The 19,102-nt window shown below is 47.0% G+C and overlaps 1 protein-coding gene and 1 non-coding gene across 4 annotated transcripts in view; both read left to right on the top strand.

Annotated features, from left to right (window-relative positions):
• The window catches only part of LOC126161329 (solute carrier organic anion transporter family member 4A1), a 1,079,633-nt gene that overhangs the window by 811,350 nt on the left and 249,181 nt on the right, over nucleotides 1-19,102 (top strand). The gene's annotated exons all lie outside the window — the stretch shown is intronic.
• Trnas-cga (transfer RNA serine (anticodon CGA)) lies at nucleotides 179-253 on the top strand. The gene has a single exon. It is a non-coding gene; the product is annotated as a tRNA-Ser (tRNA).

Below are 19,102 nucleotides of genomic sequence, written 5' to 3'. Positions count from 1 at the left end.
AGTGTGCGCTGATATGAAACTTCCTGGCAGATTAAAACTGTGTGCCCGACCGAGACTCGAAGTCGGGACCTTTGCCTTTCGCGGGCAAGTGCTCTACCAACTGAGCTTCTGTGAAGTTTGGAAGGTAGGAGACGAGATACTGGCAGAAGTAAAGCTGTGAGTACCGGGCGTGAGTCGTGCTTCGGTAGCTCAGTTGGTAGAGCACTTGCCCGCGAAAGGCAAAGGTCCCGAGTTCGAGTCTCGGTCGGGCGCACAGTTTTAATCTGCCAGGAAGTTTCAATGTTTTCGTTATTTCCAACATCGGGCTGGGTTTACGTCTGGAGAACGCCAAAAGAAGCCGACAATCCTGATTGCTTGATTCCAACGGTTAACCATGGAGGTGGAAGTGTGACGGTGTGGGCAGCCATATCACGGTATTCTGCTGGTCCCGTAATTACTCTCAAAGGCCGTGTTGCAGTTAACGGTTATGTGGACATTTTAGGTGATCAGGTGCGCCCTATAATTCAAGTGCTGTTCCCGAACAATGGTGACATATTTCACGACGATAATGCGCCCATTCAGACAGCCAGAACAGTACAATCTTGGTATAAGGAGCATGCAACTGAACTGCAGTGTGTTCCCTCGCCAGCACAGTCCCTGGACTTGAACATTATAGAACCCTTGTGGTCGGTATTGGGGCGCACACTCCCGGAGCAGATTTCCGACTCCCTCGTCACTACATTATCGAGGTTCTGGTCGAAGAGTGGTATAACATTTCACTGGAGGCTATACAATCATTATATGCTAGTATTCCAAGAAGAATCGCAGCTGTATTAAGGGCAACCCCTTATTAATAAACCATTCCCAAGTAAGTACAGGTGTTCACATGATGTGCCTATCCCTTTTATGTAATAGGCGAACATTCCTTTTAATCGGTTTCGGACGTCTGCTGCAGTTTTACCTGGAACTGAATTCAAATGCAGACAGTGCCCGTTGAATAGGACTGTAAACACGAGACTGTCCGCCAGTCGGTATAATAGGCGGATTAATCCAACCCGCATACACGCACGCCGCGAGAAGCGGACGCACCACGCGTTGCCCAGCGACAATGACGGCGCGTTCCTTACCCCTCCCGGGCCGCCGTTGTGCCGCTATTGACAGATGGCGTGCTGTCGGCCGTTATTGATGGCGCCAGCGCTGAAAGGAATCCTGCGGCCCGCGGCGCGACTTAACTCGCTCCTCGTGTGATCGCTGGCGCCCTCCCCCCCTCCCCCACCCCTTCACCCCCACTCCACGGGTATTATCTCCCTGCCTGGCACGCCGCCATTCAGACCTTCCGCTACGCACGCGACTGGCTGGTAATGGAGGAGGTTTACTACGCGGATTAGCGCCCCCGGCACTGAGGATCTCGCTCACGAGCAAGGGCTTACTGCCCACCCAGCTCTCTCGTCGCGCCGTTGTTCAAGCAGTTCTGTGACACTCACCGGCGGTAACGCTGCTGTAACTGTCCCATCACGTTTATGGTGACGAGTTGCTGCGTCCGATATTTATAAAGTGAAATACGCCACGAGAATAAATTAAAACTTACATACAGCGCGTTAGGAGTGTAAGTACATATATAGTGATAATTGGTACCTCAACATGTACACACCACAGTCGGTTACTTGTGTTTTTGTCTGCGTCTAACACACAAGCGACACATAATTGCCTACCTGATGTTTTCTGCACGGTCGTAACCGCGGCGCAAAGTGGACTACGTCCGTCAATATAGATATCCCGTTTTGCGTCTACACTTCAATACCAGATCTGCACCCCAGGGGAAAATACGCAACTGGCCATTAAAATTGCTAAACCAAGAAGAAATGCAGGTATTCATTGGACAAATGTATTATACTAAAACTGACATGAGATTACATTTTCACGCAATTTGGGTGCATATTGTTGTTGTTGTGGTCTTCAGTCCTGAGACTGATTTGATGCAGCTCTCCATGCTACTCTATCCTGTGCAAGCTTCTTCATCTCCCAGTACCTACTGCAACCTACATCCTTCTGAATCTGCTTAGTGTATTCATCTCTTGGTCTCCCCCTACGATTTTTACCCTCCACGCTGCCCTCCAATACTAAATTGGTGATCGCTTGATGCCTCAGAAAATATATTTCTTCTTGGCCCGAAAAAGAAAGAAAAAGAAAGAGGGGCGTTCAATAAGCAATGCAACACTTTTTTTCTTGGCCAATTTCGGTTGAGAAAATCCGAAATTTTTTGTGGAACATCGTGGAATATTTCCGCTTCAGCCCCTAAAGTTTCATGAAGTTTCGAGAGATGCGGTATACGTAGCCTTCAAAAATGGCGTCTGTGACGGAGTTGCGTTCCAAGTAGAGAGCTATCACTGAGTTTCTTTTTGCGGAAAACCAGAGCCTCGGAGATATTAGGAGGCCTGCCAGTGAACAAAAGCTCGGTGAGTCGTTGGGCGTAGCGTCTGTCATCATCGCAACGAGGTCGCTCAAACTTGTACGATCTCCCGCGTGCCAGCCGGCCGCATAAGCTGTGACTCTTACAGTGTGTTCGTCGCCACAATATATATATATTGTAGGGTATGGAGAGATGCTGATGTCTTGTTGCACATTGCAGCTATGTTCAAAATCAATTTATCTCTTCCTCTATTATTACTTCTAGACTCTTTGCTGAGACAGAGAATTTCATATGTGTCCCAGTTTAAGAGTAAAGTGTCTACTGCCTGTTTTCGTGCTGGCCAAGCGCTACCTTGCGAGCAGCTGAAAACGTTTGGAGCATTACGGGCAGGGCACTCCAACCATGTCGGGCTTTTTACGATCTAACGTGCCACAAGGGCAGAATCTAGCACGATATCCCGCAGGAGCACAATCAGCAGGTCCGTCATAAAACGCCAAGCTGAGTAACTGCTTGCACAAGGGCCAGAGTTGGAACAACGCTTACAGACTTGCTCAATTTGTGGAGCTCTTTCTCTTGACCAAACGTCAAAAACAGTCACCACGTCCCTGTTACAAGTTGCCTATCTACCGGCTTCGAGGTTTAAAAAAATTTAATTTTCAGTATACCCTGTAATTAATTATTGGCCGAATTTAAAAATTTAAATCAATGTCATAATCTGCACATTAAGGGGTATAATCATCCGCTAAAGGGTTAGCACAGTAAGCCAAATATTAAAGTTACAAACTGTATGGTTCAAATGGCTCTCAGGACTATGGAACTTAACTTCTGACGGCATCAGTCCCCTAGAACTTAGAACTACTTAAACCTAACTAACCTAAGGACATCACACACATCCATGCCCGAAGCAGGATTCGAACCTGCGACCGTAGCGGTCACGCGGTTCCAGACTGTAGCGCCTAGAACCGCTCGGCTACTTCGGCAGACACAAACTGCATGCAGGATGGTGTTAACTCATGGCGCGCAAGCTATCCAGACTGTTTTCATCCGGTACTTGGGGATGAGAGCACTTACAAAGGGACCGTACAAAGTTCCCCTCACCGATCTGTTGTGTCTTCCCCTTTACATAGACACATAAATAAAAGTTTTGCATCTTCTCCGTTGTGAGAGTAATGAAAGCTGTACAGGAAATTGGAATAGAGATCAACATAAATATAGTTTCCGCCCTTTTAGTTGCTCATAAAAACCACATATTGCATCTTGTACCACCATGCAGCGCCGGCCGTGGTGGCCAAGCGGTTAAAGGCGCTACAGTCTGGAACCGCGCGACCGCTACGGTCGCAGGTTCGAATCCTGCCTCGGGAATGGATGTGTGTGCTCTCCTTAGGTTAGTTAGGTTTAAGTAGTTCTAAGTTCTAGGGGACTGATGACCTTAGAAGTTAAGTCCCATAGTGCTCAGAGCCTTTTTGAACCACCATTCAGCGAGACCTTCAGAGGTGGGGGTCCAGATTGCTATACACACCGGTACCTCTAATACCCAGTAGCACGTCCTATTGCATTGACGCATGCCTATATTCGTCGTGACATGCTATCCACAAGTTCATCAAGACACTGTTGATCCAGATTGTCCCACTCCTCAACGGCGATTCGGCGTAGATCCCTCACAGTGGTTCGCATGACACGTCGCCCCCATAAATAGCCCTTTTCAATATATCCCAGGCATGTTCGATAGGGACATGAACCCTATCACTGGCCACTCTAGTCGAGCGATGTCGTTCCGCTCAACGAAGTCATTCACCAGATGTGCAGGATGGGGGCGCGAATTGTCGTCCATGAAGACGAATTCCTCGCCAGTATGCTGCAGATATGGTTGCACTATCGGTCGGAGGACGGCACTCACGTATCGTACAGCCGTTACGGTGCCTTCCACGACCACTAGCATCGTACGTCGGACCCACGTAATGCCATCCCAAAACAGCAAGGAACCCCCACCTTGTTGCTCTCGCTGGACAGTGTTTCTAAGGCGTTCAGCCTGATCGCGCTGTCTGCAAACACGTCTCCGACGATTGTCTGGTTGAAGGCATATGCGATACTCATCCGTGAAGAGAACGTGATGCCAATCCTGAGCAGTCAATTCGGCATGTTGTTGGGTCCATCTGTACCTGGCTGCATGGTGTCGTGGTTGCAAAAATGGACTTTGCCAAGGATGTCGGGAGTGAATTTGCGCGTCATGCGGCCAGTTGCGCACAGTTTGAGTCGCAACACGACGCCCTGTGGCTCCACGAAAAGCATTATGCAACAGGGTGGCGTTGCTGTCAGGATTCCTCCGAGCCATAATCCGTAGGTAGCGGTCATCCACTGCAGTAATAGCTCTTGCGCGGCCTGAGCGAGGCATGTCATCGACAGTTTGTGTCTCTCTGTATCTCCTCCTTGTCCGAACAACATCGCTTTGGTTCATTCCGAGACGCCTGTACAGTTCCCTTGTTGAGAGCTCTTCCTGGCACAAAGTAACAATGTGAACGTGATCGAACCGCGATATTGACCGTCTAGGCTTGGTTAACTACGGACAACACGAGCCGTGTACCTCCTTCCCGGTGGAATGACTGGAACTGATCGGCTGTCGGACCTCCTCCGTCTAATAGGCGCTGCTCACGCATGGCTGTTTACATCTTTGGGCGGGTTTAGCGACATCTCTGAACACTAAAAGGGACTGTACAACAATATGTTAAGGACCTAGTCGTGCCATAAACGTCCTATCAATATGAATATTGGCAAGGGGAATTTCGTACGGTCCCCTTGTTAGCCACTTCCAACAGTCTTTACACACATTTAAAACCTTTTCAAAAGTTTTCCCCTGTGATACACTCTACAAAATAATGAACGGAAAATAATTTATCGCTTACTGCATTTTCGCTGTTCATATAGTGAAATTCAGCATCAAGAATGATGTTTTAATTTATTACTTTTTTGCCGCGCGGGATTAGCCGTGCGGTCTGAGGCGCTGCAGTCATGAACTGTGCTGCTGGTCCTGGCGGAGGTTCGAGTCCTCCCTCGGGCATGGGTGTGTGTGTTTGTCCTTAGGATGATTTAAGTTAAGTAGTGTGTAAGCTTGGGGACTGATGACCCTAGCAGTTAAGTCCCATAAGATTTCGCACACATTTGAACATTTTTAATACTTATTTACTCTATTCGTGACACAGTTTGGAGAGGGAACCACATAATAAATACAGAGGGGTCCAGCAAAATGTATGCACTTTTTGATAGTTAATATCTTTGGAACAAAATGACATATCGTTGCAGTTTTGCGCGGTAGCGTAGCCATTATTTTCCGAACAGATCTTGGGCGCGTTTTCCAGCAGATGACAGTGCAGCAGTGAATGAATTAAGAATGTCGTCTGAGCAATTCAGGGCCATATGGAAGTGGTACTGGAAGTACCAAAACGTGATGGAGATACAACGGCAGTGGCGTAATGTGTACCGAACTCAGCGTCCAACGAGTACAACAATGTTTTGTACTCGGGATAAATCTGAAGCCGACGGTACTGTTCGGGATGTGCATAAGGAAGTCCAGCTTCCGGCGATGCTATGTTGCAACATTTTATTAGGTCACTTGAAAAATCAGTGAAGCAGAATGCCCGTGAAAGCGGGATAAGCCGACAAAACGTACAATGAAATCTGAAGACAGCAAAGTGGACAGTGTCTATTCCAAGATAGCTGCGCTCTATGAACGAAGACGACCAGGACCGAAGGGTGAAGTACTGCGATTGGTTTGAAGGCATGCTTCGCTAGGATGAGCGGCTCGCAAGGATGATTATCTGGTCTGACGAGGCGCAATTCAAATTGAACGGTACGGTAAACCGCCACAGCTGCATGTACATGGGTTCCTGAAAATCCTCGCTTTCGCGTAGACAAACATGTTAATCTGCCGGGTGTTAATGTGTGGTGTGGTCTGCCAACACGCTGTTTGATTGGCCCATTCTTCTTTGGAGGTACCGTGACGTGTGAGGTGTACAGTATCTTCATATGCTGTGAACATCGATTTTACCCGCCATCCGAGAGGTGGCAAGATGGCGCTCCGCCTCACTACCACAGAGATGTCAGAGTCTAGATGAAAATCTACCTGGACGATGGATAGGTCAAAGAGGAGCTGTTGAGTAGCCACCGCTATCTCCAGACCTCACACCTCTTGACTTCTACCTGTGGAGGGGACCGGGAAAGGTTAGGTTAGGTTGGGTTGGGTTGGGCTAGGTTAGGTTGGGTTGGGTTGGGTTAGGTTAGGTTAGAAATGAAGTTCATCAACAGAAGCCCAGTTACATTGAACGAGCTGTGAGAAACCATCGAGGTGTCCAGTGCGGCTATCACACCGGCAACATTGATAGCCATAGTTTGGTCAACAGTTCAGTGGCATCGACGTTGTGTGGCTGCTAATGTGGGTCACTTTGAACACACAAAATAACCTTCCCCCGTGCGAGAATTGAACAGTATGTCATTTTTATCATTAATATTGACTGTCAAAGAGTGTCTATATTTTTTTGGACCCCTCTGTATTCACTCTGCAGCGGAGAGTGTGCTTATTTGAAATTCCCTTGCAAATTAAAACTCTGCGCCGAACCGCGACTCGAATATGTTACTTTTCCTTTCGCAAGCAAGTGCTGCGTCAACTGAGCTATCGAAGCAAGACTCCCAACCCGCCCCCACAGATGTGGAATATAGGAGGTGAGGTACTGGCAGCTTCCGGGCCGTAAGGGCGGGTCGTTAATCTCGCTCGGATAGCTAGAGCACTTCCCAGCGAAAGGCAATGTTGGCAGGTTCGACGCCTGGTCCACCAATAATCTACCAGAAAGTTTCAGCATCCACATGTGCCGCTGAATGTACCTGTAAAATTACATCACTGCGCGACACACAATTCCGAAGGGATAACGTCATTAAAATCGAGATCGGCAAAGAAAACTGGCTGATTTTAAATGGGAGTAAGTAATCGCGGATGGGATGTTACTGGCGGTCTGAGAAAGGCTTAATGCGTCATTCTGGCAATTTTTGCGCTCGCAGTAGACGCTACAGAAACAATAAACCACAGCATCGACCAGTAATCCTGCTGTTTTGATGGCGTTTCACGAGCAGATTCAAATCTTCAGCTTCGAAGACGGCTATACTGGTCTTCTTAAGATGCGAAAGCTACACTCGCTCGTACGCGAGCTAAATAGAGAAGGGGAGGGTGATGAAATGGTGCGGGGAGGGGAGACGAGAGAGAAAACGAGAGTTGCAGCAGGGAGACGCCCTTCCTAGGCCGTTTATTCCGGTAGTATGCATAAAATACACGGCGTATTACGGGCCATTAGAACAGCTGTCTGGGAGGGAGCGGCGCGGTATTTAGAGGAGGCGGTGACACCTGCTAAGTGGCTGTATTGTGGTTTATAGCCTCCGGGCGGCGTGCGAGCCGGATGCAGCTCTCAATTTGTGGCGCACGCCGCGCCGGCGCGGTGTGTACTTGTGTGTGTGTGTGTGTGTGTGTGTGTGTGTAGACCTCCCGCGAGGGACCATTCGTCGGCCTGCTGCCAAGACCCGCTGTCACCGATCGCTGTAGTTGGAACACATGGCTACGGCGGACTCCATCCGTCTCCGTTATCAGTTCGGTCGCTGCGCCCTCGTTGTGTTGCGGGGACTTCAAGCTGGCAGTGGTAGTGATTGGCTGCGGAACATTCGGCAAGGGATGCCGTCGCAGTACTAGTATATGGAACGATTGCGCTATATCACTAGATGAGCATCTGGCGTTACCTCGGCTACGTATTTACTCTCCGCCTTCCCTTTCTCTCTGCCCATCTCTTCCTTCCCCCCACCCCCTCTCTCTGTCCACCCCTCCACACCCCTCTCTCTATCCATCTCCTCCTGCCCTGCTCTCCATCATCTCCTCCTACTCCTCTCTTTGTGTATCTGCTCTTCCCCCCTTTCTCTGTCCGTCCTCTCTCTGTCCATCTGCCCCTTCCCCTTCGGTCCATCTCCTCCTCCGCCCCATCTAATACCAGCTGCTGCCCCCCCCCCTCCTCTTTGTCCGTTCTCTCCTCTCCCCCTGCTCGCTCGACGCTACCACCCTAACCCCAATAGGACGCTGGTGGTTCTTAGCACCCACATTATTTTTTTTCAAGGTCATAACAGCATATGTACTAAATTTGATTGAAATCGTTCCAAGGATTAGGATGAACTTTCTACACGTGGCTTTGCCTCCATACGCACATATCAAATATATTTCACATACATTTAATATACACTGCTCGCCATTAAAATTGCTACACCACGAAGATGACGTGCTACAGACGTGAAATTTAACCGACAGGAAGAAGATGCTGTGATATGCAAATGATTAGCTTTTCAAAGCATTCACACAAGGTTGGCGCCGGTGGGGACACCTACAATGTGCTGACATGAGGAAAGTTTCCAACCGATTTTTCATACACAAACAGCAGTTGACCGGCGTTGCCTGGTGAAACGTTGTTGTGATGCCTCGTGTAAGGAGGAGAAATGCGTACCATCACGTTTCCGACTTTGATAAAGGTCGGATTGTAGCCTATCGCGATTGCGGTTTATCGAATCCCGACATTGCTGCTCGCGTTGGTCGAGATACAATGACTGTTAGCAGAATATGGAATCGGTGGGTTCAGGAGGGTAATACGGAACGCCGTGCTGGAACCCAACGGCCTCGTATCACTAGCAGTCGAGATGACAGGCATCTTATCCACATGGCTGTCACGGATCGTGCAGCCACGTCTCGAACCCTGAGTCAACAGATGGGGACGTCTGCAAGACAACAACCATCTGTATGAACAGTTCGACGACGTTTGCAGCAGCATGGACTATCAGCTCGGAGACCATGGCTGCGGTTACCCTTGACACTGCATCACAGACAGGAGCGCCAGCGATGGTGTACTCAACGAAGAACCTGGGTGCACGAATGTCAAAACGTTATTTTTTCGGATGAATCCAGGTTCTGTTTACAGCATCATGATGGTCGAATCAGTGTTGGGCAACATTGCGGTGAACGCACATTGCAAGCGTATATTCGTCATCGCCATACTGGCGTATCACCCGGGGTGATGGTATGGGGTGCCATTGGTTACACGCCTCGGTCACCTCTTGTTCGCATTGACGTTGAACATTGGACGTTACATTTCAGATGTGTTACGACCCGCGGCTCTACCCTTCATTCGATCCCTGTGAAACCCTACATTCCAGCAGGATAATGCACAGGCGCATGTTGCAGGTCCTGTACGGGCCTTTCTGGATACTGAAAATGTTCGACTGCTGCCCTGGCCAGCACATTCTCCAGATCTCTCACCAACTGAAAACGTCTGGTCAACGGTGGCCGAGCAACTGGCTCGTTACAATATGCCAGTCACTACTCTTGATGAACTGTGGTATCGTGTTGAAGCTGCATGGGCAATTGTACCTGTACACGCCATGCAAGCTCTGACTCAATGCGCAGTCGTATCACGGCCGTTATTACGGCCAGAGGTGGTTGTTCTGGGTACTGATTTCTCAGGGTCTATGCACCCAATTTCCGTGAAAATGTAATCACATGTCAGTTCTAGTATAATATATTTGTCCAATGAATACCCGTTTATCATCTGCGTTTCTTCTTGGTGTAGAAATTTTAATGCCCAGTAGGGTATTTCAGATGTATTTGTCCACATCTGTAGTGAATTTCGACCTCCAGTTTCGTTTTCACCTATGTCAGCGTTTATGACGGCGTATCTCCTCAATTATGTGTCATACAATTTTGCAAGTACATCCATTAGTATACGTGGCTAGTGTGTGCAAAATGTTTTATGAATACAGTCATTACCAAAGAAGTAATACATTAAAACGTCATGTATGATGCGGTAGTATTTCGCGCGCCTCAGTATTTGACTTCATATCTCCTGAACTATGTGTGGTACAATGATATACGTGTAATTTTACAGCTACATCCAATTGTACGGGTGGATACTGTCTGCAAAATGTGTCGGGAATAATGTAGTAGTGAAAAAGTAATAAATTAAAACGTCATGATTCTTACGGCAGTTTTACTGCATGAACAGCTAAATATGAGGATTGTCAGTAAGTAAAAGTTTTGGGAAGGATTGAAATTTTGTGTAAAACTGCCGTCGTCCTCAAACGCTGGATGGTTGTTGTTGTTGTTGTTGTGGTTTTCAGTCCTGACACTGGTTTGATGCAGCTCTCCATGCTACTCTATCCTGTGCAAGCTTTTTCATCTCCCAGTACCTACTGCAACCTACATCCTTCTGAATCTGCTTGGTGTATTCATCTCTTGGTCTCCCTCTACGATTTTTACCATCCACGCTGCCCTCCAATACTAAATTGGTGATCCCTTGATGCCTCAGAACATGTTCTACCAACCGATCACTTTTTCTAGTCAAGTTGTGCCACAAACTTCTCTTCTCCCCAATCCTATTCAACACCTCCTCATTAGTTATGTGATCTACCCATCTAATCTTCAGTATTCTTCTGTAGCACCACATTTCGAAGGCTTCTATTCTCTTCTTGTCTAAACTATTTATCATCCACGTTTCACTTCCATACATGGCTACACTCCATACAAATACTTTCAGAAACGACTTCCTGACACTTAAATCTATACTCGACGTTAACAAATTTCTCTTCTTCAGTAATGCTTTCCTTGCCATTGCCAGTCTACATTTTATATCCTATCTACTTCGACCATCATCAGTTATTTTGCTCCCTAAATAGCAAATCTCCTTTACTACTTTAAGTATCTCATTTCCTAATCTAATACCCTCAGCATCACCTGACTTAATTCGACTACATTCCATTATCCTCGTTTTGCTTTTGTTGATGTTCATCTTATACCCTCCTTTCAAGACATTATCCATTCCGTTCAACTGCTCTTCCAAGTCCTTTGCTGTCTCTGAGAGAATTACAATGTCATCGGCGAACCTCAAAGTTTATTTCTTCTCCATGGATTTTAATACCTACCCCGAATTTTTCTTTTGTTTCCTTCACTGCTTGCTCAATATACAGATTGAATAACATTGGGGAGACGCTACAACCCTGTCTCATTCCCTTCCCAACCACTGCTTCCCTTTCATGCCCCTCAACTCTTATAACTGCCATTTGGTTTCTATACAAATTGTAAATAGCCTTTCGCTCCCTGTGTTTTACCCCTGCCACCCTCAGAATTTGAAAGAGAGTATTCCAGTCAATATTGCCAAAAGCTTTCTCTAAGTCTACAAATGCTAGAAACGTAGATTTGCCTTTTCTTAATCTAGCTTCTAAGATAAGTTGTAGGGTCAGTATTGCCTCACGTGTTCCATTATTTCTACGGAATCCAAACTGATCTTCCCCTAGGTCGGCTTCTATTAGTTTTTCCATTCGTCTGTAAAGAATTCGCGTTAGTACTTTGCAGCCGTGACTTATTAAACTGATAGTTCGATAATTTTCACACCTGTCAACACCTGCTTTCTTTGGGATTGGAATTATTATATTATTCTTGAAGTCTGTGGGTATTTCTCCTGTCTCATACATCTTGCTCACCAGATGGTAGAGTTTTGTCAGAACTGGCTCTTCCAAGGCCGTCAGTAGTTCTAATGGAATTGTGTCTACTCCCGGGGCCTTGTTTCGACTCAGGTCTTTCAGTGGTCTGTCAAACTCTTCACGCAGTATCATATCTCCCATTTCATCTTCATCTACATCCTCTTCCATTTCCATAATATTGTCCTCAAGAACATCGCCCCTGTATAGACCCTCTATATACTCCTTCCACCTTTCTGCTTTAGAACTGGGTTTCCATCAAAGCTCTTGATATTCGTGCAAGTGGTTCTCCTTTCTCCAAAGGTCTCTTTAATTTTCCTCTAGGCAGTATCTATCTTACCCCTAGTGAGATAAGCCTCTACATCCTTACATTTGTCCTCTAGCCATCCCTGCTTAGCCATTTTGCACTTCCTGTGGATCTCATTTTTGAGACGTTTGTATTCCTTTTTGCCTGCTTCATTTACTGCATTTTTATACACTCCTGGAAATTGAAATAAGAACACCGTGAATTCATTGTCCCAGGAAGGGGAAATTTTATTGACACATTCCTGGGGTCAGATACATCACATGATCACACTGACAGAACCACAGGCAATTAGACACAGGCAACAGAGCATGCACAATGTCGGCACTAGTACAGTGTATATCCACCTTTCGCAGCAATGCAGGCTGCTATTCTCCCATGGAGACGATCGTAGAGATGCTGGATGTAGTCCTGTGGAACGGCTTGCCATGCCATTTCCACCTGGCGCCTCAGTTGGACCAGCGTTCGTGCTGGACGTGCAGACCGCGTGAGACGACGCTTCATCCAGTCCCAAACATGCTCAATGGGGGACAGATCCGGAGATCTTGCTGGCCAGGGTAGTTGACTTACACCTTCTAGAGCACGTTGGGTGGCACGGGATACATGCGGACGTGCATTGTCCTGTTGGAACAGCAAGTTCCCTTGCCAGTCTGGGAATGGTAGAACGATGGGTTCGATGACGGTTTGGATGTACCGTGCACTATTCAGTGTCCCCTCGGCGATCACCAGTGGTGTACAGCCAGTGTAGGAGATCGCTCCCCACACCATGATGCCGGGTGTTGGCCCTGTGTGCCTCGGTCGTATGCAGTCCTGATTGTGGCGCTCACCTGCACGGCGCCAAACACGCATACGACCATCATTGGCACCAAGGCAGAAGCGACTCTCATCGTTGAAGACGACACGTCTCCATTCGTCCCTCCATTCACGCCTGTCGCGGCACCACTGGAGGCGGGCTGCACGATGTTGGGGCGTGAGCGGAAGACGGCCTAACGGTGTGCGGGACCGTAGCCCAGCTTCATGGAGACGGTTGCGAATGGTCCTCGCCGGTACCACAGGAGCAACAGTGTCCCTAATTTGCTGGGAAGTGGCGGTGCGGTCCCCTACGGCACTGCGTAGGATCCTACGGTCTTGGCGTGCATCCGTGCGTCGCTGCGGTCCGGTCCCAGGTCGACGGGCACGTGCACCTTCTGCCGACCACTGGCGGCAACATCGATGTACTGTGGAGACCTAACGCCCCACGTGTTGAGCAATTCGGCGGTACGTCCACCCGGCCTCCCGCATGCCCACTATACGCCCTCGCTCAAAGTCCGTCAACTGCACATACGGTTCACGTCCACGCTGTCGCGGCATGCTACCAGTGTTAAAGACTGCGATGGAGCTCCGTATGCCACGGCAAACTGGTTGACACTGACGGCGGCGGTGCACAAATGCTGCGCAGCTAGCGCCATTCGACGGCTAACACCGCGGTTCCTGGTGTGTCCGCTGTGCCGTGCGTGTGATCATTGCTTGTACAGCCCTCTCGCAGTGTCCGGAGCAAGTATGGTGGGTCTGACACACCGGTGTCAATGTGTTCTTTTTTCCATTTCCAGGAGTGTATTTACTCCTTTCATAAATTAAATTCAATATTTCTTCTGTTACCCAAGGGTTCCTACTAGCCCTCGTCCTTTTACCCATTTGATCCTCTGCTGCCTTCACTATTTCATCCCTCAAAGCTACCCATTCTTCCTCTACTGTATTTCTTTCCCCCATTCCTGTCAATTGTTTCCTTATGCTCTCCCTGAAACTCTGTACAACCTCTGGTTCTTTCAATTTATCCAGGTCCCATCTCCTTAAATTCCCACGTTTTTGCAGCTTCTTCAGTTTTTATCTACAGTTCATAACCAATAGATTGTGGTCAGAGTCCTCATCTGCCCCTGGAAATGTCTTACAATTTAAAACCTGGTTCCTAAATCTCTGTCTTACCATTATATAATCTGTCTGAAATCTGTCAGTATCTCCAGGCTTCTTCCATGTATACAACCTTCTTTTATGATTCTTGAACCAAGTGTTAGCTATGATTAAGTTCTGCTCTGTGAAAAATTCTACCAGGCGGCTTCCTCTTTTTAAGTTTTCTAACCTACCTGCCCGATTAAGGGATCTGACATTCCACGCTCCGATCCGTAGAACGCCAGTTTTCTTTCTCCTGATAACGACGTCCTCTTGAGTAGTCCTCGCCCGGAGATCCGAATGGGGGACTATTTTACCTCTGGAATATTTTACCCAAGAGGACGCCATCATCATTAACCATACAGTAAAGCTGCATGCCCTCGGGAAAAATTACGGCTGTAGTTTCCCCTTGCTTTCAACCGTTCGCAGTACCAGCACAGCAAGGCCGTTTTGGTTAGTGTTACAAGGCGAGACCAGTCAATCATCCAGACTTTTGCCCCTGCAACTACTGAAAAGGCTGCTGCCCCTCTTCAGGAACCATGCGTTTGTCTGGCCTCTCAACAAATACCCCTGCGTTGTGGTTGCACCTACGGTACGGCTATCTGTATCGCTGAGGCACGCAAGCCTGCAAGCCTCCCCACCAACAGCAAGGTCCATGGTTCATGGAGGGGGGGGGGGGGGACTGGATGGATAAAGTACGAATATGTGAACGTCGTGAGCTACACTGCTTTTTCACATCAATTCCATCCCTACCTCTATAGTAGGTAGGTGGTTTTTACTCTCACAGCTATTCTTTCCAGATAGTAAGTGATACTTGTACCAAGTCTGTTTGAAGTCGGTCCGTTGGTTTAGGAGGAGATGTGGAACATACATAGACACATATACAGGATGGTCAGAAGCAGTCTGAGTAGCTTGTGTGTTGCAGGGTAGCTTGTGCTGAGAAATTATTTATTGAGAAGAAAAAAAATTCGATACGTTGCGCCATTGACTTAATTAGCGTTGAAGCTAGCCAATCAGGTCGTTGCGCACTAAAATTGAAGCGGCTCGCCAGATACGATTAGCGCCAGTTGTTCTCATAGCGCAGATGATGGCGCACGAGACTGCTCGGCCTTTAGCTGGGGTTCGGTCCTTAGATCCTGCTAAAAGTAGCTTATCGTGGTTACTTGGCTATTTACTGAAAATAGCACCCAGATAAATAGTTAAATAACAGGGATTAGGGAAACCGAAATCAAACGGACCGTACGATAATTTCTACCCTGCTTTATCCTCGAATGTCTTGACCCAGTTTTCAAATTCTTTCGATTCCGAAGCTCTTAATATACCAGAATTTTCCCGCGGCGACCTAAGTTACGCAGGTTTAGTGCTTGGTTGATACAGTTCGGTTAGTTTAAAAATAGAATAATAAATGAAACTCGTATATTAAATTCACAATCAATTTATTGAAGTGATGTATCATTAATGTAATCAATCCAACACATCAGTTTGTTGTAGACTACAAAACTTCAGAAATCTTGGAATCAAACTGGATGTAACTGCTCTAGTTCCCCTTTACGACCTAATTTTTCGGACGATATTTATTCTTTAAAACAGCGACCTCAGAAAACCGAGATTTGCACAAATCGGTTGTTACAAATAGAACTCATGTTTGATGAATGCTCAGGTTTCCATCACACTCACAATTTTCTGGTCAGAAGATGATGGATGTGTTTAAACTCAGAAGAGTGTTCCTGGAGCCACTCTGTAGCAATTTTGGACGTGTGGGGTGTCGCACTGTCTGTGGGGTGTCGCATTGTCTTGCTCGAATTGCCCAAGTCCTTCGGAATGCTCAATGGACATGAATGGAGCAGGTAATTAGGCGGATGAATATGTACCTGTCACCTGTCAGAGTCGTATCTAGACATATGAGGAGTCTCATATCACTCCAACTGCACACGCCCCACACCATTACAGAGCCTCCACCAGCTTGAACAGTCCCCTGCCTGACATGCAGGGCCCATGTATTCATGAGGTTCTCTCCATACCCATACACGTCCATACGAGACTCGTCCGACCAGACAACATGTTTGCACTTGGTGTTGACGAGCCGAGGCGAGGCGTAAAGCTATGTGTCGCGCAGTCATCAAGGGTACACGAATGGGCCTTTGGCTCCGAAACGCCCATATCGATGATGTTTCGTTGCATGGTTCGCACGCTAACACTATTTGTGGCCCAGAATTGAAATCCGCAGCAATTTGCGGAAGGATTGCACTCTAGAAGAGCGTAGCGTTCCAAAGGATTGGAAAAGGGCACAGGTCATCCCCGTTTTCAAGAAGGGACGTCGAACAGATGTGCAGAACTATAGACCTATATCTCTAACGTCGATCAGTTGTAGAATTTTGTAACACGTATTGTGTTCGAGTATAATGACTTTTCTGGAGACTAGAAATCTACTCTGTAGGAATCAGCATGGGTTTCGGAAAAGACAGTCATGTGAAACTCAGCTCGCGCTATTCGTCCACGAGACTCAGAGGACCATAGACACGGGTTCACAGGTAGATGCCGTGTTTCTTGACTTCCGCAAGGCGTTCGATACAGTTCCCCACACTCGTTTAATGAACAAAGTAAGAGCATATGGACTATCAGACCAATTGTGTGATTGGATTGAGGAGTTCCTAGATAACAGGACGCAGCATGTCATTCTCAGTGGAGAGAAGTCTTCCGAATTAAGAGTGATTTCAGGTGTACCGCAGGGGAGTGTCATAGGACCGTTGCTATTCACAATATACATAAATGACCTGGTGGATGACATCAGAAGTTCACTGAGGCTTTTTGCAGATGATGCTGTGGTGTATCGAGAGGTTGTAACAATGGAAAATTGTACTGAAATGCAGGAGGATCTGCAGCGAATTGACGCATGGTGCAGGGAATGGCAATTGAATCTCAATGTAGACAAGTGTAATGTGCTGCGAATACACAGAAAGATAGATACTTTATCATTTAGCTACAAAATAGCAGGTCAGCAACTGGAAGCAGTTAATACCATAAATTATCTGGGAGTACGCATTAGGAGTGATTTAAAATGGAATGATCGTATAATGTTGATCGTCGGTAAAGCAGATGCCAGACTGAGATTCATTGGAAGAATCCTAAGGAAATATAATACGAAAACAAAGGAAGTAGGTTACAGTACGCTTGTTCGCCCACTGCTTGAATACTGCTCAGCAGTGTGGGATCCGTACCAGATAGGGTTGATAGAAGAGATAGAGAAGATCCAACGGAGAGCAGCGCGCTTCGTTACAGGATCATTTAGTAATCGCGAAAGCGTTACGGAGATGATAGATAAACTCCAGTGGAAGACTCTGCAGGAGAGACTCTCAGTAGCTCGGTACGGGCTTTTGTTAAAGTTTCGAGAACATACCTTCACCGAAGAGTCAAGCAGTATATTGCTCCCTGCTACGTATATCTCCCGAAGAGACCATGAGGATAAAATCAGAGAGATTAGAGCCCACACAGAGGCATACCGACAATCCTTCTTTCCACGAGCAATACGAGACTGGAATAGAAGGGAGAACCGATAGAGGTACTCAAGGTACCCTCCGCCACACACCGTCAGGTGGCTTGCGGAGTATGGATGTAGATGTAGATGTAGATGTGTCACGTTGAACGATCCTCTTCAGTCGTCGTCGGTCTCGTTCTTGCAGGATCTTTTTCCGGCCGCAGCGATGTCGAAGATGTTTTACCGGATTACTGATATTCACGGTACACTCGTGAAATCATCGTACAGGAAAATCTACCTCGGTGATGCTGTGTTCCTTCGCTCGTGTGCGGACTATAACACTACGTTCAAACTCACGTAAATCTTAACAATCTGCCACAGTACCAGCGGTAACCGATCTAACAACTGCGCAAGGCGCTTATTGTTTTATATAGGTGGTGCGACCGCGGCGCCGTATTGTGCCTGTTTACATATCTCTGAATACGCACGCATCTACCAGTCTCTTTGGCGTGGCGCTTCAGTGGTCCGGTAACAACCCTAACACGAATGCTCTCTGGTGTTTACATATACATGGATACTCTGCAAATCACATTTGAGTGCCTGGCAGAGGGTTTATTGAACCATCTTCACAATTCTGTAATATTAGAATCTTGTATAGTGCGCGGAAAGAATGAACACCTATATCTTTCCTTACGAGCTCTGATTTCCCTTATTTTATCATGGTGATCGTTCCTCCCTATGTAGGTCGGTGTCAACAAAATATTTTCGCATTTGGAGGAGAAAGTTGATGGTTGGAATTTCGTGAGTAGATTCCGTCGCAACGAAAAACGCCTTTCTTTTAATGATTTCCAGCCGAAATCCTGTATCATTTCTGTGACATTCTCTCCCATATTTCGCGATAATACAAAACATGCTGCCTTTCTTTGAACTTTTTCGATGTACTCCGTGAGTCCTATGTGGTAAGGATCCCAGACCGCGCAGTAGTATTCTAAAAGAGGACAGACAAGCGTAGTGTAGGCAGTCTCCTAAGTAGGTCTGTTACATTCTGGAGGTCTGTTACATTTTGTAAGTGTCCTACCAATAAAACACAGTCTTTGGTTAGTCTTCCCCAGAACATTTTGTATGTGTTCCTTCCAATTTAAGTTGTTCGTAAGTGTAATACCTAGGTATTTAGTTGAATTTACGGCTTTTAGATTAGACTGATTTATGGCGTAACCGAAGTTTAACCATTTCCTTTTAGCACTCATGTGGATGACCTTGCATTTTTTGTTATTTAGGGTCAAATGCCACTTTTCGCACCATTCAGATATCTTTTCTAAATCGTTTTGCAGTTTGCGTCGTCTGCAAACAACCGAAGACGGCTCCTCAGATTGTCTCCCAAATTGTTTATATAGATAAGGAACAGCAAAGGGCCTATAACACTACCTTGGGGAACGCCTGATATCACTTCTTTTTTACTCGATGACTT

This window comes from Schistocerca cancellata, chromosome 2, assembly GCF_023864275.1.
Source record: "Schistocerca cancellata isolate TAMUIC-IGC-003103 chromosome 2, iqSchCanc2.1, whole genome shotgun sequence".
Classification (NCBI taxonomy): Eukaryota; Metazoa; Arthropoda; class Insecta; order Orthoptera; family Acrididae; genus Schistocerca; species Schistocerca cancellata.
The sequence above is the reverse complement of the archived record's forward strand: the minus strand, read 5'-3'. Positions and strand labels throughout refer to the sequence as shown.